Source organism: Macrobrachium rosenbergii, chromosome 27 (genome assembly GCF_040412425.1).
Source record: "Macrobrachium rosenbergii isolate ZJJX-2024 chromosome 27, ASM4041242v1, whole genome shotgun sequence".
NCBI lineage: Eukaryota > Metazoa > Arthropoda > Malacostraca > Decapoda > Palaemonidae > Macrobrachium > Macrobrachium rosenbergii.
The window spans coordinates 1,225,137-1,252,416 of record NC_089767.1 but is presented as its reverse complement, the minus strand read 5'-3'; the positions used below and the strand labels follow the sequence as shown (position 1 = coordinate 1,252,416).

The 27,280-nt window shown below is 39.0% G+C and overlaps 1 long non-coding RNA gene across 2 annotated transcripts; it reads left to right on the top strand.

The window, feature by feature from the left end:
- Positions 1 to 374: 374 nt before the first annotated feature.
- On the top strand, positions 375 to 26,347 carry LOC136853344 (uncharacterized). 2 transcript variants are annotated; one of them, XR_010857418.1, is made up of 4 exons: positions 375 to 501; positions 6,363 to 7,280; positions 20,772 to 20,890; positions 22,200 to 26,347. It is a non-coding gene; the product is annotated as an uncharacterized lncRNA (long non-coding RNA). The 2 variants fall into 2 exon arrangements; XR_010857417.1 differs by having other exon boundaries at positions 20,772 to 20,901.
- Positions 26,348 to 27,280: the final 933 nt, after the last annotated feature.

Here is a 27,280-nt window from a genome sequence, read left to right as displayed (position 1 = left end):
CCCTCAAGAACTGCACTGGAATGCATTTCAAAGACTGTAATCCTCAAGAACTGCACTGGAATGCATTTCGAAGGCTGGAATCCTCAAGAACTGCACTGGAATGCTTTTCGAAGGCTGGAATCCTCAAGAACTGCACTAGAATGCATTTCGAAGGCTGGAATCCTCAAGAACTGCACTGGAATGCATTTCGAAGGCTGGAATCCTCAAGAACTGCACTGGAATGCTTTTCAAAGGCTGGAATCCTCAAGAACTGCACTGGAATGCATTTTGAAGGCTGGAATCCTCAAGAACTGCACTGGAATGCTTTTCGAAGGCTGGAATCCTCAAGAACTGCACGGGAAAAATATATTTAAATATACTAAATTAAAGAAGCTCAAAGCAAAGGTGAAATAGAACTCACAAATGAGGGACCGTTCCATAGGAAGGCCTTTCTATTACTACTACTACAACTAAAGTCTAGTTGTTGCTGTTGTGTTTATCCGAGAAATCATAATAATAACGGTAATAATTCTTCTTTTCATTTTAATAATTACGTTAATTTACATAAGTTTTAAGGCCTAAAAAAGACGTAATTTTAATGAAGTAGGTTTTTTTTTCAATATACATAGGCTAATGTAGCCTACGATTATTATTATTAAATAGGAACAATTTATGAGCCCTGTCCTAAAACTGTCCTAAAAACGCCTTGTCTTATGCTGGCAGCCTGTCGGAGACTAACCCAGGGGGGCTTTGACTAGGTTGTCGGCCCCCCTGATTCCCCTAGCCCCCCAGCCTAGCCCCCCAGCCCCCAGGCCAGTTGCTCACTGTCATTTAACCTTAGAATGGCTGCCAGTTTTAGGGAATAGACTAGGTCCCCGTGTTCTTTAGGCCCCCCCCCCCCGTGGGGCCAGTCGTTCAGCGTCATTTGAGGCTAGCAACCTATTTACGTCCCTGTGTTCTTTGGCTGGGCCAGAATTTTTTGGCAGACCCAGTGGGGTATCCCTAATCCCTCTCGGCCAACCTGTCGTAGCCTGACCTGCCCCAGGGGGCTGTGGCTAGCCTAGCCCCTCTAGTCCTGTAACTGCACCAGCTCATGCATCAGAGGGGCACTGCTTTTAGGACCGGCTCATTAGGGACGAGAGTCAGCAGCGTGCCCAGCTTTCCGCCAAAAGAAAGCTTGGTATTTCTTTCTAAGTAATAGATACACGGCGGGCATTTAGCGAGAAATGGCAGTTTCTTATAGTATTTTGTTGCTTATTTACAATTTAACATTATTTTTTGGGGGTCGGCTGTAATTAACCTGTAATTAACCACCCTGAAGTCCATCCAACAAGGGGCTTCCATATGTGATCTTCACAAGACAGAGCACGGGTATACACGTCTGTTGCCAACGGTTCGTATCCCGTCCGTCCGGCAAGTGCAGTACCTTGGGAACTGGTTTTTCTACGCTTTTAGGGCTTCTGACACTGGCGGTGCATTTGTTTGTTGTCGGCCAAATGGAATGTACCTTCGCCGTGTTTAGTACTGCCCCGGGGGTGCTGGTAACCATACGTTAACAAGTTTTGCACTTGCCGGACAGGATATGAACCGTTCAAAACAGACGTAGCCGTGCTCTGTCTTGTGAAGATCGCGTATGGAAGCCCCTTGTTGGATGGACTTCAGGGGTTAATTACAGGTTAATTACAGCCGACCCCAAAAAAATAACATTAAATTGTAAATAAGCAACCAAAATACTATAAGAAACTGCCATTTCTCGCTAAATACCCGCTGTGTATCTATTACTTAGATCTACCAAAAGCTATAGGAAACGCAACAAAAAAGCTCCTTGTGTGTTTGATATTTGGAATAAAATCACTGCTGTATTTGGCGTCACAACGAAAAAAAAATGACAGGAAAACTACTAACGGTAAGGGCGGGGTACCCTTTAGGAACCGGGATTTTGGGTGGGGGCTAAGAAGGTCTAGAAAGCACCCATTCATTTTAGGTTGTGTGCTTAGAGAATATGACTTCACTGTTTATGCCTCCCTCCTTTGCGGAGGTATTTTGTTAGTGTTTAAGAGAGGCAGAGCTTCTTTGGATAGCTGTTAGTGTGTTCCTTCTCCAGTATTAGGTATATAATGATAACAGTTGTTATTGTATCCAAGTTGTTCTGAGTTCCATTTACCAGCACCTAAACCACTAGTTGCTAGTAGTCCACCAGCCTAAGCTAGCCTGTATAGGCTGGTTGAATGTCCCAGTCTTTTGGGGTCCTTAGATTATTGATGACTTTTCAAATAAAAAAAAAAAGGAAGGGACTCCTAACCCTTGCAAATTTGGAGGAGTAACTGTAGTTATATCTGTCTTAGGTGACGCAGGCTGTGCATGCTGTCTTATTTAGAAATCCCAAAGTGACCAGTAGAAGAGAGTAATTGTTTGCATTTAAAGTTTAGACCTGTTGTATCAAGTGTTTTGTAACCTTTGCTACTTTTAGTATTTACAAAGGTTATGTTTCTGGGCCTTGAGAGTAAGCTACAGTCCACTGTATATGCTATTCAAATGTTGTTCACTTCTGCACTATATTGTATCATGTGTCATGGGTAGCTGGGAGAAGTCATCATCCCCTACCATCATTTATTTGGTGCTTTTTGTGCAATTATCTGTGCTGTGTGTGATGGCTGTGTTAACCTAACCTAACCTTATGTTGCCTGGTCACTCAAACCTTTGAGTTTGCTCCAGTCTGTGAACTACTGTATAGCCTTCCACAAGAGTAACTTGAAGTTCTTGTCCAGGTGTGCTTGGGTGCTATACTTCAAGGCTTAAAGAGAGGCTAGTTGGAATGAAAAAATCACTCTTATATTATATAAGTGCACCCTCATCACATCCTTTCTGAGGGTACATCTCTGAAGTGCAGCCAAAGTTCAAGAGTCAAGGGTTGGCATATGGAATAGGTGACCTCAGAAGCAGACAGAGGCTTTGCCCATTACTGTCAGTTTTTAGCATAAAAAGAATATGATTCTGTTTCAACTCATACAATGGAGAGTTGCCTTCTGTTGATGTAAGCTAATTTCTGTTGAGGATTTTTCATTGATACATATTTTTTATCGTGCAGAGAGAGTTTGGATTCCTGATGTGTAATATTGTGTAACACCTACAGTACCTTCTGGTGGCTTTTTAGAAAATGCCCAGTGAGATATGAAGTGGTCACTGATCATGGTAACCTACTTTTTCTGAGTGCGACGTGGAGGAGGTGATTGTCAAAATATCAGTTGTGACTGTAATCCCCTAGCCCAGTTTTTTCTGGCATGATGAGCAATACAGTAGTCACAAATAACGGCACCTCAAATCCTTGTATATGTAAGAAAGTTGGTTAACTAACTGCCATACGATCCAGCATAGCAGTGATTTGTCTACAAAAGAATAGTACCATGCCAACATCACTGTTACTTAAGGTCTCAGTTAAGTCAGAACACCGGTGACACAGTGCACCTTTCAGCGTTGCTTTTCTTTTACCTGTTCCTTAGGTGCTGCTGGTTTCTCCATCAGTGCTAACAGGGAGGAAACTTTTTATGGTGATATGAAAACCATTTAATGTGTATTGGCCATAGGCCCTGCCTAAAGTCTGCTGTCCATCTGAAATAGAAAATGGTCATGGTGTTGTTGTAAATTGAGATGAGGTAAGGTGGTAAAGTGACTGTATACATTCTTGCAGCTATGAGAAATGTGATGACACTCGTGGTTTTTCATGTTAGTAAGAAAATTCATCAGTACAGTACTATGCTCCACACTGAATGTAGGCAACCATCATAAGTATAAAAAGCATTAGGCCTATCTTTGCGACAACTCACAGGTCAGAGGGATCATAGGGTCATTGTTTACTTGACCATACTGAAGGCGTTCCACCAATATTGGGAGGCATTGAGGTAATTCCTTCACTCTCATTAATGCTCAGTATGACACTCAAAATTCTAATATAAATTAACGATGGTATCTCGGATAATTCGTAAATGAATCTTGCTTAGCACCTTGTCAGGTTTGCTATAGAATGCTGATTTTCACTGGATTTAGCCATTTTGTTTATAAATGGGGATCTGTACTTCAGATATGTTGTTACCTGAAGGATTCTTTATCTGGCATCATTTTAGCAAGAGGGGACACTCTTATTATTTTGAGTAAGGCAAGAATGTAAGTTGAGTTTGGATAAAAAAAAATGAAAATCATGAAGTTGGAACATATAATATTGGTGTAGAGTGACACTGACATATTTTCAGTTCAGTTATACCCCACAGCACTCTATAGAAGAAGACAACTTGATCTAATCACAGAAGTCATTACTGATATCAGGTTTTTTGTCAAAGTGAATTATATTGATAGTGGAACTCAGGGTAGAGGATTGTTGGCAAATGCCCACACAGCATTTTGAGTTTAGGCAGGAATTTCTAAGACAGTTCTTCAACATGTTTTGCTCAGTTTATGCTGACATTCCACAACTTGACCAAACTCATATTTCAAAAGGCAGCTAGATGAATGACAGGGAAATTGTACTGCTTTTCACATTTTAAACGGAGGTAATTTGCTACATGTAACGTTAGCTGCTGTATTTATAAATCTATCAAATTTTGGCGAGCTTTAACTATAAAGGACTGATAATCTGTCGTCTGTCTATGGTGTACCCTCGTAAAGCTGGTATTGTGTGTGTTTATGGTACTAAAGGCTTTGAAGAAAAAGTACTTGCTAGCTTATGCAAATATATTAGTTTTCTCTTATAACAGTCCATAACTATTTAGATTATAGACTGTTATAAGAGAAACTAATGTATTTGCAAAAGCTAGCAAGTACTTTTTTTCAGTGCCTCTAGGACCATAAATATCATGATTCCAGCTTGATGAGAAGCGTTTTCTCAAAGCATTGCACACCATAGATAGATGTAAGCTTATTAGTTACTTATAGTTAGAGTCTGCTGTGACAACCTGTTCCTCTAAGGTGTTTTTATTGCTCTAGTGCAATTAACTGACATGAAAATATCAGAACGCAAATTTATGACATTATTAAAGATACGGGTGAAAGCATTATTCGCTCTTAGTGGTAACATTTACTTGATTAGAAAAATCTTGAAAGATGAGATAATGAAGATCATTTTTTCACAATCAGTTATTAAGTGTCAGGGGATGCTCTTCAAGAAAAACTTTAAAGAAAGTGTCTCTTCACCAAAATAAGCTTATCTCCTATTAATCTGTTTCGACTATAAAAATTGTTGTGGAACCTCAGCTAAAATAGAGCTAGGAACCGTATTTTGGGAATTTTTTTTTTTTCAGAAATAAGCATAATCGACATGGATATTAGTTGTCTTAACCTGGTTATTAGTTTAATTGGAGAACAAATCTGTGTATATCATTATAGGCCTAATACCAAGGCCATTGCTTTCCTAAAACTACAGATAAAGATCGCTATCGTATTGACTTGCACGGTATGTCGTGGACAAGTTTCTGTGTACGTAAGTATTCTTAAGTGACTGATCTCTTGGGTTAGTAACATGATTAGAGTTTGTGAAGACAATCATTTTAGTTTTCATTACAGTGAGAAATACTACACTTTGATACAGGCCTAGAATGAGCGCACACTTGCACGATATGAGTTTTTACTGGAAAAATGCGTTGGTATAGGCTGTGAGCTTTAACATTTGTGTAGTTAGAAGTTTTCACTGGTACCTAGAGACACTGATGAGCATTGAAAGTGAAAAATACCTTCAATTTTCTGAAGTATCTAAAATTAATGAGGCCTTTTGTTTTGCATTTCTTGACCAGTACCAGTCTGTGAAATTTAGATGAATGCTGAGGGAAATTACCTTTGTTGAAAGTATTTGTTTTCCTCACTGTACCAATTGCCCAGGTGAAACAAAAACCTTAAGAAAAGGCAGTGAATGATTTGTTGAGTGAGTGATTATTGTCATAGGGCTGTTCCTTGAATGTGAAATGTTCCAGGCAATATTCTCTCATCACATTAGGCAGCTGAAATAAACCCTGTTAAATCTTGACACATTGTATATTAAAAATTATTTTCTATACAGTATAGGAAGGAAATGACACTGCCTACCATTCTCTTAGAATTTGCCAATTTGTCCAGAATCTTGACCATTAAATAAATTCAGGATCATATTTAATATCAATAACTGTTGTCCAGTGTCATGGTGAAACATTGAGAGCCAGTGCTGAGGTCGTTCTTGATAAGAGCTCAGTTCTTTATTATAACAAACAACAGAGAATGATTTTCATGGCCCCATAGCTGTATAAATTAAGGGACTCCAATGTCTTTTTTCTCCTTAATTGGAGACATACTCATCCCAGAATATTATTTTTATCGAGCCATTTCCTGTAATAAGTATTTAATGTAGAAAATTTTTGTTACAGGCGATGGTTCGCTTCAGGGTCTACAGCCATTTCGGTCCAAGTTGTTTCAGTACATCCGTGGAGACAGTTAGATACAGCTCAAGACCTTTCCAGAGTTCAGTCAAATAAAACAGAAAAAATGTACTTCCCTGATATTATGCTGCATGTAACAAAGCACTTCTTTATTTTCAGAATGCTGAATTCATATAAAGCCTTTGATAAACCAGTCAACCCCATCCTTTGACAGAGAAAGAACTGAAAAATGCCCCTCAATAGAGCGGATTTTGCTGCGTGGTCCGTTACTACAAACGTACTTTGAAATGATTAGTGTCAGGGCGACATTCAACTCTGGAGTAAACGCTGTCGTCAGTCTTTTGTTTTTAGGAACATTTGCCTCAGCGTGTTCTTTATTTAGTACTTTGTTGTTGTAAATTAGTACAGCAAAATCAGTACTATATCAATTATAGCCTTGGATATTTTTATTTGAGAAATCAACATGGGAGGTTAAACTATTGTTATTAAATTAGAATCACGAAATTATTATGAGGCAGTAAAAGCAACAGCAAAATCAAAAAGTCATAAAATATGGAAATTAATAAGTAATTGACTGTGCGTCTGGTTTGTTTGTAAAACGTACTTGAAATCTGAATGATGTAAAGTTTAATATAGTTAGGGATAAATTTGTGGGTATGTGCTGGATGAGTACATAGAAATATAATTCGAATGTGATGATTTTGATTTTTTAAAAAAATCGTAAATGCTTGAAGAAATCCGATTTTAGTGTTTAAATTGTTTCTGTGGAAACTAACTGGGTTGTATCAAATTGATTTTATGGGTGTACTGAAACGACTGCTGTTTACACCAAAACGACATCGAGCAGGAACCAGGTGGAGAGCAAATTGACCTTCACAATAGCGCAGGAGTCAGTCTCTGAAATTGGTAAGTTAATTTTTTTTCTGATTATTATTATTATTATTATTATTATTATTATTATTATTATTATTATTATTATTATTATTATTATACAGAAGATGATGCCTATTCATATGGAACAAGCCCACCAAAGGGGCCATTGACTTTAAATTCAAGCTTCCAAAGAACATGGTGTTCATTTGAAAGAGGGAAGAGGCAAAGGGCAGTACAGAAAGAAGAGGTCTCGCTTATTAAAAACGAACAAATAAGTAAAGAAATTAAGAAATAGAGAAAAATGGAAGTAAATTAACAAAATGCAAGGAGAATTGTATGAGGGTAGTAATGCATTGCATTACTGCTCAAACTTTTGTAGTTCCACCTGCACAACATCCTCAGTAGGGAGACTGTTCCACATTCCAACAGTGTGAGGAACAAAGGACTTCTGGAACTGAGAAGTTCAACAGAGAGGAACATCCACTGCACATAATCTATAATAGATAATAAAAAAAAATATGTCGACAACTCAGTGATGGATTTAAGAGCAAAAATATTAATGTTTAGTAAAATGATGAATAGGCCATCTCTCCCTTAAGTAAATACATTACCATTTTACTTATAGGACTTTACCTGGTGTTACATATAGCTGTCGTCTCTGACGCGGGCGGCAGAATTTAAATTTCGCGCTAGCGCTAAAACACCTAGGTGATCCCTCTACCAGCGCCCTCTATAGGTAACAAGGAACTATCCCAACAATGTTCTAGAACCCATTAAGTTTTTTCTGCCGAGAGACCGGTAACACGGTCTCCCTTTGTGGTTGAATTTTTGTCTGCAATTTATACTTAAGTATTTCTTTGTGGTTTTTGTTAGCTAGCGCTTTGCATTTGTGGTCGGAATTAATTCTTTGTACAATATGTCTGATTCTGGTTCCCAGTATAGATATTGTGCTTTAGGCTGTAGGACTCGTTTGCCTAAAAAAATTATCGACCCCCATTCAGTTTGCTCTTCATGTAGGGTAAATTTTGTAATTCAGAGAACACATGTGAGGAATGTATGCATCTAACAACGGATGAATGGTCAGCCTTAGAGAAATATCTACGGAAGTTAGAAAAGGACAGAGTTAGGAAAGCTTCAGCTCTTTCAGAGGTCATCATCTGCTAAGTCTGTAGGGCAGGTAATTCAATCTGTTAACCCCTCTCCTATTGAGGCTCTCCTTTGTCCGACCCTGTTGATCCCAATCCTATCACCGTGTCAGAGTTAAAAGTCCAAATGGACACTAAATTTTCAGCTGTGCTTTCAGCCATCCAGACGATGGGCCAAGCCATTGAAAAATTGGCTCCTCGAAGTGAAGTGTTAGTGGAGGAGGTGTCTGTTCGGCCCACTTCTGTTCTCCCAGGTCTAGACCTCTGTCGGACTCCCTGGTTCAGGAGAGGGCATGTCGAAACCGTAAAGGAGGCGAAAGTGGGGCTTGCTCCCAGCAGTCACCCCTCAAGTATTCCTGTTGTGCATTCCCAGGATGCTTCCGCACGCCATAGAAAAGGCGCTGCTGGGGATGTGTCTTCTAGTGGTGATGATTCGTTGACTCCTCCTAACATGGGCGCTTGAAAGCATTCTTCTCGCCCTCTCAAGAGGTCTCACAATTCTCCTGCAGCGATTCCAAGAAAAGATCTTTGACGGATCCGCATGCGGCTGTAGCTTCTGGGAAGATCCTGAACCTTTTCTCCTCCTCCTCTTCAGTAGATCAGCCCCTCGCCGGAAGGAACCTACGCGTTCTATTGCCCGTTTAAAAGCGTTTTTATCCGTTCCAGGATGGTTACATCTCGCCCAGCCTCATCGCAGATAGTACCTCCTCTTGGTGGGGTCAACAAGATCCCCGTTTTGTCACTCAAGTCACGGACAAATTGACGGATCTTATTGAAAGTTGTTTTTTGTTTGTGTTCGGGAGCACCTCCATGGAGATACTTCCTTCTTGTGCGCAACAAGTCTTGACTCAAGAGCCTCCCATTTGCATGCACCAATGAAGAGGCTCAACCAGACGCTTCAGCATTCTTCTCTGGTCCCGGATTCGCCACTTCGTTGATAAACGCCACTTCAGCATGGCGCGCGCCACTTTCAGCTTGGCCAGCGCCACTTCAGTCATGGAGCGCCAGTCAGCTTGGCGCGCGCCACACAGTCTGACGGATTCGGCGCCACATCGGCATGGTCGTAAGACTTTAGATTCCGCACGACCTACTTTTTCGTCAGAAACTGTTCCTGTGCACCAATTGTCTCCTGTGTCTTCTGTAGACGAAGAAATCGAAGAAGATGTAGAAATAGAAGAGGACTTTCCAGGAATCAAGGAGAAATCTTGAGGTTATAAGTGAGTTACTCAAGTTTTTCAGTGGAAAACTTTGGGGACTCTTTTAAGCCTTCGACCAAGTGGTTCTCCCAGATCGCAGTTTAAGAGGGATAACGCTCGGATCCAGCTTTTTACACGCCTAGTTTTGGATTGAACTGCCAAGAACGGCTATCAAGAAAATTAATTCCTGGCTCCCAGACAAGAGAGAGCAAGGCAAGATTTATGTTTTGTCTTCCACCCTCCAGATTGGCTCATCGCCAGCCGCATGTGGACAAAACTGAGAACGTTTTTCTTTGGGTGTGTCTGCCACCGCTCAAGGAGACTTCTCCAGTCTAGTGGATTCAAGTCGTCACACAGCTCTTCAATCAGCGAAGATCTTTTTCACGCAGTCAGAGTTGGATCATCTTCTCAAGAGTATTTTCGCTGTTGTGGAGGTCATCAGTTTCCTTGATTGGTCAGTGGTAGCTTGGCTAGGAAAGTCAAAGTGTGTGGCTTTCGGATGGAATCACGGATTTCACTTTCATTTCGACGCATGACAAGGGGGTATGCGATTGTGCCTTGAGCTAACCTCGGTTTTTGCAACCGAGTTCTGAAGAAATGGACAACTCTGGTGCTCCTTTTGGCGAAGGGTGTTTAAATAAGCCAGAGGTTCTCTCTCTTTGCTCCTTTGTTTAGGACCACTTGTTGTGTAAGGAATTAGTTCGAGAGACTGCTGAAGTTGGGACACAAAAAGCAACACAGGACCTGTTGGCTCAGTCAGCAAAGAACAGAAAAAGACTACATGTAGCTACTTCCACCAAAAGTGTGTTTTGGACACTTCCAAGACGTTCAGATGGGCAAGTCTGCTTCTAAGTGCCCTTTTCCAAGTTTCATTGTGGGAAAAAAATCTTTACTCGACCTTCCAATTTTCAACAAAAAAATGAGATCTGTCCTCCACATAGCAGTAGGTGCCAGACTCCAGTCGTTCTCGGAAACCTGGCAAAGGTCAATGATCCTTGACCTTACAGGTGATCATAGAGGGGTACTCCATCCCATTCCAACAAAAGCCCCTATCGGACGCCCAGTTGTTTTTCCAAAATATTCGACTTTATAGTTTTGCGAAATCTTCAAGAACCAAAGTAGAAACATCTACTAAGGAAACAAGCCATCGATTTTAGTGCCGACCCCATGCTCTCTGGGGTTTTACAACTTGCAACAGACCTTTTAGTTCTAGGCATCGGGAGGTTGGAGGCCGGTTCTAGATGTGAGCGCATTGAACATTTTACGTCAAAGAAGACGAAATTTTCGATGGAAACTACAGAGTCGGTGTTAGCATCTCTTCAACCGGCGACTGGATGGTCTCGATAGACCTCCAGGAAAAAAAGTGATACACTTCCTTATCCATCAGGAATCAAGGAAGTTCCTGAGGTTTATTTTCCAAGGCAAAGTTTTCCAGTTCAGAGCTCTTTGTTTCGGACTCAGTCAACTGCACCTCAAGTGTTTACAAGAGTTCTGTCAACGGTATTGAAGAATCTTCACTTGCAAGGAATAAGGATGTCAATAGTATCTGGACGACTGGCTTCTGGAAAGCAATTTTCCAAAGCCAAATATGTGGAGGACCTAATGAAGACATTATCTCTGGTAAAGGAACTAGGCCTACTAGTCAATGTTCGAAATCGTCCCTGTCACCATCACAGCAGATAGTTTATTTGGGAGTGAGAATGGACTCTCTGACTTTTCGGCTTCTCCATCAATACGGAGAGTAGAGTCTTGTCTAAGCATGATAGACGACTTTAAAAATATTTGAAGGTTTGCTCAGCCAACCAGTGGATGAGCTTACTGGGGACCTTAGCTCGATGGAGAAGTTCGAAACTGGGGAGACTCAAAATGAGGCCTCTGCAGTTTTATCTACAAAGCCAATGGCCACGCAAAACCCATCCGGATCTTTCCTTTCTTTTCAAGATCTCAGATCAGATCAGAAGGAGCTGTTCTGGTGGAATTCAAGGAAAGGCTCAAGAAAGGAGGGAATGTCTCTTTTATCACAGAGCCCAGACTCACATGTTCTTGTCAGACGCCGGATCAGGGGTGGGAGCATACATTTTTAGACAACAAGGAATATGGGCCTGTGGCAGGAAGAGCAGAAAGAACTGCACATAAATGTGAAAGAACTGAAAGTTAATAGTACATCTAGCCCTGATGCAATTTCAGCAAGAAGTAAAAGGCAAGGTTATTCTGGTTCAGTCGGACAAACGACAGCTCTTGCTTATATCAAGAGGCAAGGGGGCACTCATTCCTTCTCCCTGTATCAGACGACCAAGGAACTTTTAGAATGGTCGGAAGAGAACGAGGTCACGTTATTGACCAGGTTCATAAAAGGCGAGAGGAATTGTAACAGCAGATCTTTTTTGCAGGAAGAATCAAGTCTTGCCCACGGAATGGACCTTACATCCGCAGGTTTGCAAACGATTGTGGAATCTGTGGGGTTGTCCGTTCTAGTAGACCTGTTTGCAACAGACAGAACAAAACGCCTCCCAGTATATTGCTCCCCAGATCCGGACGACAAGGCACTTTGGGTGGATGCAATGACAATGAGTTGGGATTTGATCTTTACGCTTTTCCACCGTTCAAAATTATCAGGAAGGTCTTGGAAAAGTTCAGGAACCACAAGAACACCAAGATGACTCTAATCGGTCTTTCTGGCCATCAAGAGGAATGGTTCCCAGATCTTCTCCTCCTCCTGCAGATTTTCCGAGGATCCTCCTGCCGAGGAAAGATCTACAATCCAGACAACCCCACTTCCTGAGGTTCCATCAGAACTTATGTTTTCCACGGCTTGCAAATGCAGACTGTCGTTAGTAGACCGCAGCGATCTCAGGAAGAGAGGTTTTCAAAGGAGGTTGCTCGGCCCATTGCGCGACCCAGAAGGGAAGTCTTCGGACCCAGTATACCAGGCCAGATGGAATCAGTTTAGAGACTGGTGCAATAGACATGGAGTTTGTCTTCTAAAACCCTCTAAATCAAATAGCGTAGTTCTGGCCCTCATCCCTTTTAAGGAGAAAGGATTGTCTTTGAGCACGATTGGGGTATCGATCAATGCCTAGAGGTTGGTATTTGCACAGAGGTCTAGACATCTTGAACAATCAGGATCTAACAGATTTACTTAAGCCTTTTAATACCTAAGACGAAAGTTCCTAAACAAATAGCATGGAATTTGGACATCGTTCTTAAATGGATTTGTTCAGATCACTCGTCGAGCCTTTGGCAAATGCATCGCTGAGAAACTTGACTAAGAAAACTATTTTTCTAGTAACACTCCTGCAACAGCCAGGAGGGTGAGTGAGGTTCATGACCTTGATTGACAAAACTATTGGTTTCTCTCAAGGAAAAGCTGTATGTTCTTCCTCTCTTAGGTTCTTAGCGAAGAACTAAGATGCGCCCAGACCATGGTTCTGAGGTCTTTCAGCATTAAGAGCCTTTCAGATCTTGTGGGGAGAAGGAGAACAAGAGAGATTGTTGTGCCAGGTGAGAGCCTTAAAGTTCTATATTCACTGAACAAAAGGTATCAGGGCTCTTCGGAGAACTTGTGGTGTTGGTGAGAAACCCGTCTAGACCACTTTCTAAGAATGCTCTTGCTTTCTTCTTCAAGAGAAGTCATTTCGTGAAGCCCATGAATTGTCAGGACTCAGACACGGGAACTCTGAAAGTGAGAGCACATGAGATAAGAGCTGTCCAGCTACTTCTTTGGCTTTCAGGCACAACCTCTCAGTGCAAAAGATTGTGAATTCTACATTTTGGCGATGTAAGTCGATCTTCGTGATCGCATTACTTGTCAGAATTGAAGACTGATTTTGACAATGGCAGTACCTTAGGGCCTTTAGTAGTTACTGACACGGTGGTGGGTGAGGGAGAAAGAGGGGCAACCTATCTGACTAACATTTTCTCCTTGAAGTTGGAAATTGAGTTTGGTTGCGTCGTTTGTAGGTACTATGTTGTTGGTTTAGGAGTACCTACAATCTTTTTAATTTTATGGTTGAAAGTTTTTAATTTTATATTTTGGTGATAGAGGTGATCCCTTATTGTTAATTTGGTTCTGCGCCCAGAGCAAGGGCATACTAAGTCTTGTCCGTCAGGCGTTGTCCTCTACAAGTACTAACAGATTGTATCTGACACTCCGGATCCTTTATATCTTGTCTATACAATCGAGGGATAAGCAGACTACAGAGGCAGTAACCGCTGAGTCAGCAATCCTTCAAGGTAAGGAACTAAAATCCATGTTTTTGATTTCTAACAATATATGTGGCTGACATGATCCCACCCCTCTAAAGGTGCCAATCAGCTATATGTAACTACCAGGTAAGTCCTATAAGTAAAAATGATATTTTTATGATAAAATAAGGTTTTACTTATACTTACCTGGTAGTTACATGATAAACCAGCCCACCTCCCCTCTCATGTCAAGTGGGCTTAAAACTTAATGGGTTCTAGAACATTGTTGGGATAGTTCCTTGTTACAATATAGAGGCGCTGGTAGAGGATCACCTAGGTGTTTTCGCTAGTCTGCCAAATTTAAAATTCTGTGCGTCAGAGACGACAGCTATATGTAACTACCAGGTAAGTATAAGTAAAACCTTATTTTATCATAAAAATATCATGTTTTATATATAGTTCTTATATAAATGTATGTACCTTTTAATCACCTTCAGATTCTACTTTTCTTTCAGCTCTTTCAGAAATTCTGTGAACATGAATATTTGTGTTGTAGGCTACAGTAAATACCACCTTTAGATTTTTTATTCTTTTTGAGGCTACCACCCTGGGTTCACTACAGTTTCCTAATTCTCTGCTTCTGTGTCCACACTCGCAGAATAAATAGGAATTTAAAGTGTTACACTTTATCTAAACACAGTCTCACATAAGCTAAAACAGAATTTTATACTTCTAAATGCTTCACCACTCACCCATGATAATCCAGGGTTTGATGGCATAACCCAGTACTAAGGTTTCTCCCTTCCTGTTTGGTTAAGGCAGTCCCTCCTATTACCCTCATCTGGTTCATCAAGCAGGTCCTCTCGCTAGTTTTCATGTACTGTATTGTTTTCTTGAGAAATTACATCTTCTGTGTCATTACACTCCTTGGTATCAATGTTTTTATATCTCAGTTACTGCAGCAACTTGATGAATTATTCTGGTTCCAAAAATTCTCACTCTGTGATTCTTATGTGTAGACATACGAGTTCTTGAAAACAGTTTATTATAGGTGGATTCACAATATATCTCTAAATTTCCTGCTTTATATCTTCTAGTTCTTTCTGGAGATTAAATGCTCCTATACCACCTTTTCAATTTTGTTCGTGACGCAGGATTAAATCCATGGGTAGCCGGTAACATTCCTTTAAGTTTTTATTTTTTATCTTGTTACTTAGGAAGGTTTCTATTGCTCGTAACATATAGGTCCAAGTGCTTTCAATCAGTCTTGGGTGGTTTTAATAGTCCAGTTCTCACTGGCTGAAGGTAAAAAGTGTACAGTATTCTGATTGAAAGCTGTTTTCATGTTTGTGTTTTCTTAAACTCCATAGTTTTTTCTTGTGACAAGCAGTCAATGATATAAAATATAATTTCAGTTGCAATTATAGTCTTAACTTATGGTCTTTCTAATACTTGTCTTGCATTCAAACTATTTTATTATATGGGGTCTGGCAAGGCCAAGGCACTTGCAGCTTGCCACACCTTCAGTCATGGACCCAGTAGCTTAGCAAACCACCAGTCATAGACAATGTGTGGGTCAACAGCACGATTAACTAGAATTTAGGCATATTAGTTATTTCCATAGCTATTACCTTACCTGCAGAATAATGGCTTGCCAGCTCCACTAATTGCTGGATGCCACCCTGGGTCTTGCTGCTGCACTGCACATGGATGCATTCATTCTTATATTGGTGTTCTTTTGCACTGGGATTCAATCCACAGGTGGTGAGAGCCACACTAGTGGCTACTGTTACCCTTCAGTGGAGAGGGCTCCAGAGCCCTTTAGATAATGCCCCAGGTAGCAGTGTGGTATCCCCTTGGGAATTATCTGTGCACTGTGATGTGTGTGCTATGAGGGTTACACCCATGTTTGCCCATCCGCAGCCTGGGTTGAACTGCTTGTGGAACGTCTATCTATGGCTAGAGGGCTAGGATCCCTGAGTAACCTTGATTTTTTGCTTTTGGGGTCCAGATGCCATTGGGAAGGGTGGCCAACCGATGGGACAATAGTGAGACAGTGAAATTACTGGTCTCTTCCAGACAACTTCAACCACTAGCTTGCCTTCACCACCCAGTGGCAGGGAAAAGTTGCCTTTCAGCAGTTGGAGGGAAATACCCATAATGCTATTCCAAGCAATGGTTGTGGGATTTGTTCTACTCCATTGACTGGTCAGGGGGGGTGGTTGGAGGTAAACCTGACTGTCAGTGAAAATGCCAGTAGTACTTTTGGCAAGAGTGTGTGGCTTACCAGAATCACTTTCAATTTTCTTTCATTTCAGCCAGGATGCACTGTAGCAATAAACCTGCAAAGGAAAAATCCCTGTAGAAAGCAAACCGTACTTGAATACGAATGGATAAAGCTTAAACCTTCCCCTAATGAATTAAATAAGATAAGAGTTCTTCTGTGTACCTCCTGAATTTAGGCAGTGTTGTGTGTAAATATAAGTGACAGACTGAAGTTGGGAACAAATCCCATTACAAACTGTACTTTACATTTGATGTACTTAATAGCAGATAACTAATAAAAATGAATGCATGCTAGAAAAGGCAGCCTAAAGTGTCATTTGCAGTGTTCTCAAATACTTCAGATGATGTCACACTTATCGTAAGCTTTGATAAGTGTTTGTTCTTAAAAGAATCATTGTACTGTTATTCAAAAACTTGTTACTTCGAATGTTAATTGTTACAAGAAGCTTAGAAACAAAATCAAGATCTTACAAACTGTACATGAGAGTAACACACCTTTCAAATTCCAAAGAAAATGGTTTACTGCATTCAGTCTTCATAAATTAGTTAATAGACCCATAAATCAAAAGAGCTATACCACTTGGGGTTAATAAAATATTCGACTTTATATTTTTGTGTTAAGGAAATCTTTCAAGACACCAACACTTGGCTGAAACATCGAAATTTAAAGCGATTTTATTTCCCCGTCATCCATGAAAGCTTGTAGGGATCTTGCAACAGACCAGTGAGCTCTATCATGAACAATCCCTAAGGCTTATTATGCACACATCATCCATTTTACTCAAAACTAGATATTAAGCGAAAGGAAAATAATATCTTTTGATATGTTGTACATGAGCCTTATGCTTCTTAACCCTTAATTAGGTAAAAAAAAAAAAAAGTGATACACTTCCTTACCATTCAGTAATCACTTGCTGTATGATGATATTCTTGTGGAAAAATGTAAATTCAAGCTGCACCTCTTAGATTAGATGTGACCAGTCAGGCAAAATGCCCAGAGACCTGAGAAACAAGATGTTTGTCGTTATTTCGGTATTGATTGAACTGAACCCCAACAGAGGGATTGTACTCGTGTAGTATTTGGAGGAAAACAAATCTCGAAAAAATTTTGCAACAAGCATATATATGGAATGATATACCCAGGAGCCTCTGTTCTTTCAGGAGTACCCAGGAACACGATTTTTCCAAAACTCCAGTTTTTAATCTTTCAAGTTCAAATGGTAATGAGTGATCCTCTGTTTTGTTGCCTTTGTGGATAGTCAAGTTTCCTGGGTGTTTACTACAGGACGTGCGTCAAGCAAAGATAGCACAGAATTAAGTTTTGAGAAAGGGTAGATTTGGAAGAAGTAACATTTAAAAATATTTGAACTTTACTAACAGCTGCATAATTAAGGGAGGCAATTTTGTAAGATGCAACAGCAATATGAAAGATGGATTAATATGGAAAATACCAATTTGGATATTGAAGGCAATCAGGTGTTGTGATGGTGACTTGACAACGAGATGATGGGGATCTTTCGCTGACTGTGGTCTCTAACGCTGGTTTATCAGGCAGCGAATATCAGATGGATGCCTCATGGGGAACAACAGTTAACTGCCTCAAGAAACTAGTGGAGCGTCTAGTATGTCCACATTACATAGTAGTACTTCTCCTGTTCATAGATGGGTGCTGTGAGACACGGAGGCTGAGTATTGATATCACATACATTTAATATGAAAACTCCAACATTCAGTATCAAACAAAAATCAGGTGATGAAAGGAATAAGAATTCTGTGCAAATGTTAAGTGGAGTGGACTGTCTTACAGAGTCAGTAGAACATTTTCATACAGACTGTGTCTCACAGAGTCAATAGAACATTTTCATGCAGACTGTATGTTCAAGAAATGACTTGAAAGAATGCAGTGCCTGACCCTACTCATGTTTGTAGGATTTGACATGACACCCTTGGGGAAAATTTTAAACTTCAGTCCTGGGCAAAGAATGCAGGACATCTATAACAAGAGACTGGAACATTAGGAGTTTGACTTGAGGTGTGTACTGTTCAGAGAGAAAGAATTGACATGGGATCAGTTGGTAAACTAAAGAGTTGTTTCATTTGTGAAGTGTTTGGGTATTCCCAGTTGTAGGTATACTTGGTCATTTTGTCAGTAGAAATTCAAAATTCACCTTCCTCCCAAGGGTCGTGAGTTCCTGGACACGACAACCCCATTCCAGATCATGTAAGTTTTCTGAAATCATGAACTGATGGAAATGCATTTCGTCTTTTTCCGGACAAATTATGAAATGGGTTGATTTTGACGTTGAATCAAGATGCAAAAAATACTTAGATTAAATTGCTCATTTAAGGAACTACAGTAGGAGATTTTAGTTTATTTAGAACTGTCGGGTTTAGATACTTGTAAAAACCACCAGGACTTTAGAGAACTCATTTGTAAAAATCCAGTAGAACTTCATGTAATGTAGAGATTGCAGCTGGCCTTTGCAAGAAGGACTAATGATTTTAATGGAAAAAACTAAGAACTTGATAAGTCACAGCCTCCTAGAGAAGAATGGCTTAAGGTGCACAATTCATCTTGTAGGCATTGTGTACAACTTAAGAAGCCATCTTGTTGGGCAACATGCCTTTGAGAATGAGTAATATGTACAGGCAGTCCCCCGGTTTACGACGTCGGGGGTTCCATTCTGATGCCACGTCCTAATCCAAAATATTGTCTAGAATCGTAAGAAAACCTTACTTTTAATCATTTGGGTGGCTTGTAAATGACGTAAATGGCATTTTTATTGAGTTCTTTATAAAAACTCAAATTTTGACCATTCTAAAGTATTTTTTTTTTTTAGCTGTATTTCTTCCGTCAGATCGGCATCATAAACCCGGAGTGAGTTGGAACCTAGGAAATCATTTTTGATAATATATTTGAAGAGTGTCGTAAGCTCAGAACGTCATAAGCCATGCCCATCGTAACCCGGGGACTGCCTGTAATGGTTTTAATGAAAAAACTAAGAACTTGATAAGTCACAGCCTCTTAGAGAAGGATGGCTTAAGGTACATAAGGCACCTTGCAGGTGTTGTGTACAACTTCAAGAAGCGATCTAGCCGAGCAATATGCCTTTGAGAATGAGTAATATATATGAAACTTTATCAAATTTTCTTCACTTGTGTGCTTAACATTGTTCAACGACCATAGATGTAAATTCTAGAATCGTGATGCTATTCTTCTTAACACAGTTTTATATATTTTTATGTTTTTCCTGGCAATTTAGTTTGAAATATTCTCTGTGAGACAGGTAGCAACAATTTAGGGTAATTTAGCCTTGTGATTCTGACTTCTTGGGTCCAGGAAAACATAAAAAAGAGGAAAACAAATGGGGAATTTCTTATGAGCATAAGGCTCTTCCACTAAAGGGAGATATTTAAACACGTGAGCAAACTGAAAGGAGTGTATTTACATAAATGACATTAGTATGGGAAAGAGGAATGCAAGTAGATTATTGATCCTGAAGGGGATTCCCTATGGGATGAATGAAACTGGGGATTCAGACACAGTCCAAGAAGCTTCCATGATATAGGGTCCCTCTGAAATGAGAGATATGCACATTATACGCCAGTAATGAAAATAGACAAAAGAATAATGAATTCGAAGCTGCATGAGGGTGCCAAGGGGCCGATGAATAAATGATAGTTTAGCACTGCCGACACTCGAGGAGCACGGACATTTGACAAGAGATTCGGTGATTACTTTTTCTCAAATTAAGTAAATGTTACAAGACAAAAGCGTGACTGAATGAGGTCTTCCAGAGCACTTTACCATAAGGCAGATTTGGTTCCAGTGCAGAAAGAGGTCCGTGGATGACTTGCGAGCCCCGAGGGCGAGTTCCTCCACGTGTTAGGGGATGCGGGGCTTCACATAAAAGGGCAATGCATGGGAATTTCACGAAGGGCCGGGCAATGGCATGTGGGCATCAGGCAGGCCAACGGTTGAGCGAACATGTGGCTTGCGGTCGAAGGGCACGAGGAGAAAGTATACTTTTAAAAGGGCCACGTGGTTAGCTAAGGGCACTGTGGGCCAAGGGCATTGGCTTGGTCCTTACTCCATCCTATCCAGCGTATGTGAGAGCGAGGCCTCGTGGTTTGTCGCTTTTATCCCCTCCTATGGGGCAGGGGCACGATCCAGTCACATAGGTAGTTGAGTCATGTTCAGCTGATGCCTGCAGGGGTTTTGCCTGTAAGAAAACGACCAGACAGATTTACTTTTGCCTCGGAAAAATTACCTACTTAAAGGAGTGGCCTTCAACCGTTTTAATCCCTTTGTATTCTGACTGTGAAATATTGAAATATCGATTACAGTAAAATGAAAAACAAAAAAAAAAAAAAAAAAGGAAGGGGGAAGTAATTTGCTAAAATAGTTCTGCTAATTATGATAATATTTATTAATATAATTTTTTTTCTCTTTAATAAGTGAGATCCCCTCTTCTGTATTTCCCTGTACCTTCTCGTACTTTCTAATGAACGCCACATTCTTTGGAAGCTTTTGAATTTCAAGTCAATGGCCCTTTTGGTAGGCTTGTTCCATATGAGTAGGGTTCTTCATCTGCTGAATAATAATACTGTAATAATAATAATAATAATAATAATGATAATAATAATAATAATGCAAGGATTTCTTTATTGTTTACATGTAATCAGTATCTGATAAAAAGTTTTCTTTTCAGGGTGAGAACTCAGGAGAACGGTTCACCATGAGGAACTGAATGGTGATGAGCCCTGGATGTTGTATACTAGAGTGGACTGAGCCCAGTAAGTTTGTCACCTGGATCCACTGCCTGTAAAGGTATGGCACTGGTAAGATTAAAAATGTTCTACTGATCACCTTTCACTGACTGTATAGAGTGGAATTGGGTACACTGCCCTGAAATGGAAGACTGCAGTGTCTGCAAAAATACAAAACTGAGAAAAATGGTAGGTACTCCCTTGCCTTACTATTGATTTTGCAGATACTGCAAATGGGACCCCTTAAATACTAGTGAAAAGTATTGAAGAATCATTCTGAAACTGCAGTAACTTGTGTATTAGTGTTTCACAAGCCCAGTAGGTGGCATATCTTAATTTTGAGAATTTGCAGATACTGTAGTTTTCCATTTTAGGGCAGTACTGTACTTTTAATCTTAATCAATCCTGAGTGACTGCATTTTATTTCAGATATGTTAGGAATAATATACAACAAATTTTTAACATTCAGTAAAATTAGTTTAATTTTCTCCGCTATGCTCATGATTATGGGTCGGTTCTAGTGTACTACATATGAGGTGCCACATGTCAGAGGGAATTGCAAAAACATAGTTTTGAGATATGAAGCAATATTTTTAAAGTTTTCCATTTGTACTGGAACCAGTTTATATCATGCAACTTTGACCATAAGTTTTGGGGGGGATTAAGGGTGATTTTCGTTTGAAATTTGTTCCCATGTAAAAATTACGTGTCTTTTCTATATCTTCCCACCACTAACTCAATATCACCATGTTTGAGGGTTAGGCTGCTCTGACATGTGGCGCCTCATATAACTGCTTGGTTTTTTATCAGTACCATGAGAAATTCAGCTAGTGAGAGCAGTAAATGGATTTTTTCTGAAAATAATTGACCCAAGTAAGGGATGTTTTAGGACAAATTGGAGAGAGATGGGACATTGCTGGTGCTTCAAAATCTAACCGAGTTACTTGAAAATGTTGAAATGGTCTTGCAAATGTTATAGGCAGACCCAAGTAGCAATAATAATAATAATACGGATAAATATAAGGAACTTTTTGTATTGATCAACTATTTGAAACTTGCACTAAGAAGCCTTTTTACTTGTTTAGTGAAAATTTCATTGCAGTCCAACTTTTCAGTTACTGTAATATTTACACCAGCTATGATTCAATAAGATTACCTTGCACAAGGATGCATAGAAAAAAACAAAAGACGTGTGAGACTAATCTTGAAGAGATCCTGTCTAATCTGTGCCCCTTTTAGTCAAAGGGGCGTAGGTGCAGGATGATTGGTGCCTAGTTATAACCGATTATCTTTGTTGTCAATACTGTGTAAGCCAAGAGATCTCAGCGTGACATGATGTCATTAACGTGATTTCTTCCTCATCTTTTCAGGAAAGTGTCTGCAACTTTAAGGCATCAATGGGACAGGATATTATAGTCTGCTATGAAAGAAGAATCTTGACTTGAAGAGACATCTACTTTTATGTTTACGAAATTTGTACAATGTGCCAGAGTGCAGAAAAAATGGTCCCATGAACAAAAATGTTGGAGAGAGTCATACTTTAGTATCGAGAGATCGTGATCTAGTCTACGTTGGCTGCTGAAAATAGGAGAGGGTTAAATTTATAGTGCTGTATTATGTAGGTGCTTTGTCAGTCATAACAGTCAAGTTCAGCTTTGCTTCTTGTAATTTTTAATTAGAAGTTAAGTATACCTTAGTTTAACCAGACCACTGAGCTGATTAACAGCTCTCCTAGGGAGGGCTGGCCCCAATGATTAGATTTATTTTACGTGGCTAAGAACCAGTTGGTTACCTAGCAACGGGACCTACAGCGTATTGTGGAATCCGAACCACATTAAAGCGAGAAATGAATTTCTATCACCAGAAACAAATTCCTCTTATTCTTCATTGGCCGGTCGGAGATTCGAACTCGCGGCCAGCAGAGTGCTAGCTGAGAACGGATCCACCCACCCAATGAGGAACTATTTCTGATTAGAAAGGTTAATTGTGTAAATATTGGAGAGTACCTTATCAAGAGCATTATTATCATGGCATCTCTGCATATTTCAAGACACTGCAGGCATGGGGACGTTCCGAATTGAGAGTGTTACTTCAAGGGCACATTTTGGTATTGTTGTCAAATGCATCATAGATAAATCTTTTAAGAAGTGAAATCTAAATTTCACTGTTACTTTAAGGGGCATTTGCAATACTGTTAATGGCATTTTAGGTAAATGATTCAGCCATGTTGAATGCATTACTTAGGATAATTTGGTTTTTCTGAAAATGTCATGGGTGAATGAATCTGTAAGTAGACTCATATTCAAAGTGGTATCTTAAATGAGATTAGGGTATTGTTAACAATGGTATCTCAGGTATATGAATAAGTAAATTCGAAAGTGTCTTTGAAGGGAAGTTTGACAAGGCCAGTGGTTCTCAACCTGGGGGCCGCACATCCCTAGGGGAGCATCAGCAATTTCAAGGGGGGCTGTGAGCCCTAGGGAAAAATTAAAAATTCTCTAATTATATTCATTATTCTCTTGACAAGAGTCACTAAGAAGTAGTGTCAAGTATCTCACTAATTTATTCTGAAAAGAATAAAAACACCACTTCTCTTTCTCTTTTTTTTAATTTTTCTTTAAATCTGGGAGGGGGGCATGGAGGGAAGGACCAACTCTTAGAGGGGGTGTGGTAATAAAAAGGTGAAGAACCGCTGGACAAGGCTATATTTGGCATATGAATTAATAGTTATTCTGAGTTATGAGATAGGTTTATTCATCTTGATGTTATGTTGATAGGTAGACTTTCTGGAAAGATTAAAATCATCTTGAGAACTGGTCATTTATTTTTAACTGGGACACTTAAGTACTTTCCAGACATTTGACGTACAAGGTAAATTCCTTCCTTAGTAGACTCATCATAAGCTATTAGAGAGTTGCTATTTAATTGAATACTCTTTTTAACTGTTTTTTGTGATACAAGCAAATCACACTTTATCTCTTTCCTTGTAAGGTTCTCACAAAGGGACTGATTTTCCATGAATGTTGTAAACTGGAGTAGATAGGTTAGAGAGGTTGAACACCAGAGTGGAAGGAACTAAAGGGGAAGCTATTTGATAATCAGGGAGTTTTGTTATGCATATACTTGGCCTGAAGAATAGTTCATCAGAAATTAAATCTTAACGGAAGAGTTCTGTCAAAGCTTAGGACCCAAATCAGTTCTGAAATTGTCTGTAGTTACACTTCAAGAAGATATATAATTTGTCTTCAATTGCTTGTGACTCTGACGTCAATTATTTGAGAAATTCAATTATTTCTGATTTACAGGTCTAGTCAGTTTTAGAAGAACAAGTGCAACCGTGTCTTGACATATGGAGAATATTAGGTTAAGGTATAATGATTTTTTTAGTGTTGAATTATTGCACAGAGTTCCCATTGAATTAAATTTACCAGATCAAGTTCAGTTAATTGTTATATTTGAAAGTTTAACTGTTATCATTAAAAATTTAACTTTAAACTTTGAATAATGGGAAAAGTAATGTAACACCAAATTGTAAATTGATTTTATTGTATACAAGAACTTATGTATTTCAGCTTATTCCTCAGTTCTCTGTTAGTTTATAATAAAAGTGCCTTTGTTAGTTTATTATCAAATAATAAGTTTAAAAACTACTGAGAAAGCTCTAATGGTACCAAAATAATTCAAGAAATTTATAATATCCAGTGCTTCCTCACTTATGGTATATCATGCAGACATTGTAATCTAGGTTTGATGAGCTAAATTTGGAGACTCACAGCTATGCAGATTTCCCCCAATGGCCAACATTTGCAATAATCTGAGATAGTAAAACTATTTTGCAGTGTTATTATCTGTAGAAACCAGATATAGGAACGAGATGTTGTAGATTGATGTAAATAACTTAGACATTGTTCTTATTTCTTCCTCTCAACCTTCCATTCTGAATAGACTTCTATTTCTTTCAACTTGAATTCACACATTTCACATTCAAGGGAATTTCTTCAGTCTCCTGTTAAGCTGTTGCTTAGAAACACTTTGCAGATTTACAGTACAACTTTTAAGCTGCAGAATTGCACACTCACTTTTCTTGCTGTAATAAAACCTCCTCACAATTTGTTGACCAATTTCTGCATACTTTGCTTGAAAGGAGTTCTCTCTCTCTCTCTCTCTCTCTCTCTCTCTCTCTCTCTCTCTCTCTCTCTCTCTCACACACACACACACACACACACACATTCATTTTGTGCCTCATCAGAGTCTTCACATGGTTTTAAAGCATCATTTCACACTTGAGTTCACCCTTATTTATATATACCTTCAAAGGTGCTTTTTTCCATTACATTTCACACTTGAATTCCCCTCATTCACACTACATGCCTTCAAGGTGCTTTTCCATTGCTTTTAGACACAGGGATTAAATACCTCCTCTTAACATTTTCACACTTAAAACTCTTCCTCTGAACACATTAAATACATTACTCTAAAAACACACTTAAAATGTGTACTGTATATGGTTCAGTTTTTCCATAATCACAGATATTTTGATCTTAGATTAGGGTATGAAACAGGTAAATCTTTGGGTGTAATATTTGCTTTAGTACTTATATTTAAGTGAATTATATTGCTTTTTGTCGTAAATTTTCAACAGTTCATGTTTTTTAATGTGATTAAGTTAGGAGGTTCATTTGACCTTAATATTTGAGAAGGGAAGCATTTCTTTACACTGTGTACAAAGTGAGAGCTACAGCAGTGTCTGTAAAGATTAAATATTAACCTGCAAATGAGAACAGTTTGAAGAAAATTGTGAATTTTTGCTCATTGTTAAGGGACATAAGCTGAAGTACAGAAGTCTTCCTATATATGTAATTTATATATTTGTATATATACTGTATGAACACAAAACTGGAAAGATTGTAGAAAAAGACTTGAAAATAAAGGACTCCTTGAGGTCAGCATTGCAATGCCCCGAAGGGGAAAGAGAGAGCGCCCTCAGCTGGAGGTAATGAAACCAGTCGGTTACCAACTTTGAAGCTGACCCAAAGGGCTTAAGTTTTCTGAGCTGACAACAGTTGATTGCTGAGATGGGAAGACGTCTTGTGTATGCTTCCTTCATGCTTGCCAGTGCTTTTCCAGTTTTTTATGTCTCTAGGGAAGATATGTTAGACCATTTCAGATGTCAAAAAATGGTGTCAAATGCAGTAAGCCTAAGGTGGTCTTGGCAAGGCTACCACCAAGACGAGCCTAGGCTTATGTTCACTCTCATAGCAGTAGTTTCGTACTTAGGCAAATGCTTGGTTGACCTGTAGTGTCTTATGAACTGGGTAATTTTCCCTGTATATTTTAATTAACAGAATTTTGCCTCAGACAAGTATAATGGCCCCCAAAAAATCCCTTTGTAATTTTTCTATGAATAACTTGTAAGAAAATCTACGATTTTTAGACATTTTGTCAGTTTGTTTTCTGTTTTCACTAAGATTTCTTGTAAGTTTTTCTCCCATGTCTTGTTATAGAATCTGAGTTTTATGTGTAATTTCATAGAAAAAGAAGAACATTAAGTAAAAGATTTGTGGTTATGATGTATATATATTTTCAAATGTATTAGCCATTGCATGGTTGAATTTGTAGCTGTCAGAATTCTTTCCTTAGGGCTGTGTGTATAAATTTACTTGTAAACATTTGTGAATAGAGTTTATTGGTCTGTTTTCAGAGGTACTTATGTATAAAAATTACTTATTTTCATCATGAATAACTGACTAAAAGTAATTGGTATAGTGAGATGCAGACGTGCTCTATATGCATGACTTCATAATCTTAGATTATTTTCAAGAAATTTCTCATTTTGGGGGAATTTTTACTCTGAATTGTCAAATTTTACTTATACTTTAATTGTTATTAGGTTCTGCTATTTCAAATACCATTTCCTGGCCTAATTTGTGTAAATTTGGTGATGTAATGGAATAATTCTAACTTGTAGAGCATCATTTATGAAGAATAGAGAATTTTTTTCATTTTTGCTGATGCTGCATTTGATTAATTGTGTCAGATGCTGGTATTTCAAAAGTTTACATGCAAAATTATTTCACAAGCCGGTTAGCCGGTGAAATTTTTAAGTACAGTAATAGCTTTTATATTCTCTCAGATATCTAGCATTGTTATAGTTTTAGAGACATTTTGCTGTTAAAATTTGTCACCGGCTTGAAAGACCTTATCTCAAGTAAGTCTATCAAAACATTTTGAAAGAATACCATTTATCCTTTCTGGTCAGATGTTAAAGATAATTTCAAACATTTTTGAAATTAGTTTTGGACACAAAAGTCGTTCCAAAGGGGGTACCAGAAAGCTCAAACAGTTTCTCGGTCTTGGGGTCAGAACTTTTCATTACATTTGTACAACTGAAATAAAGGAGGATAAATTCATCTTGATGGACATTCTGTGTGGTTTTGAATTCTAAATACAC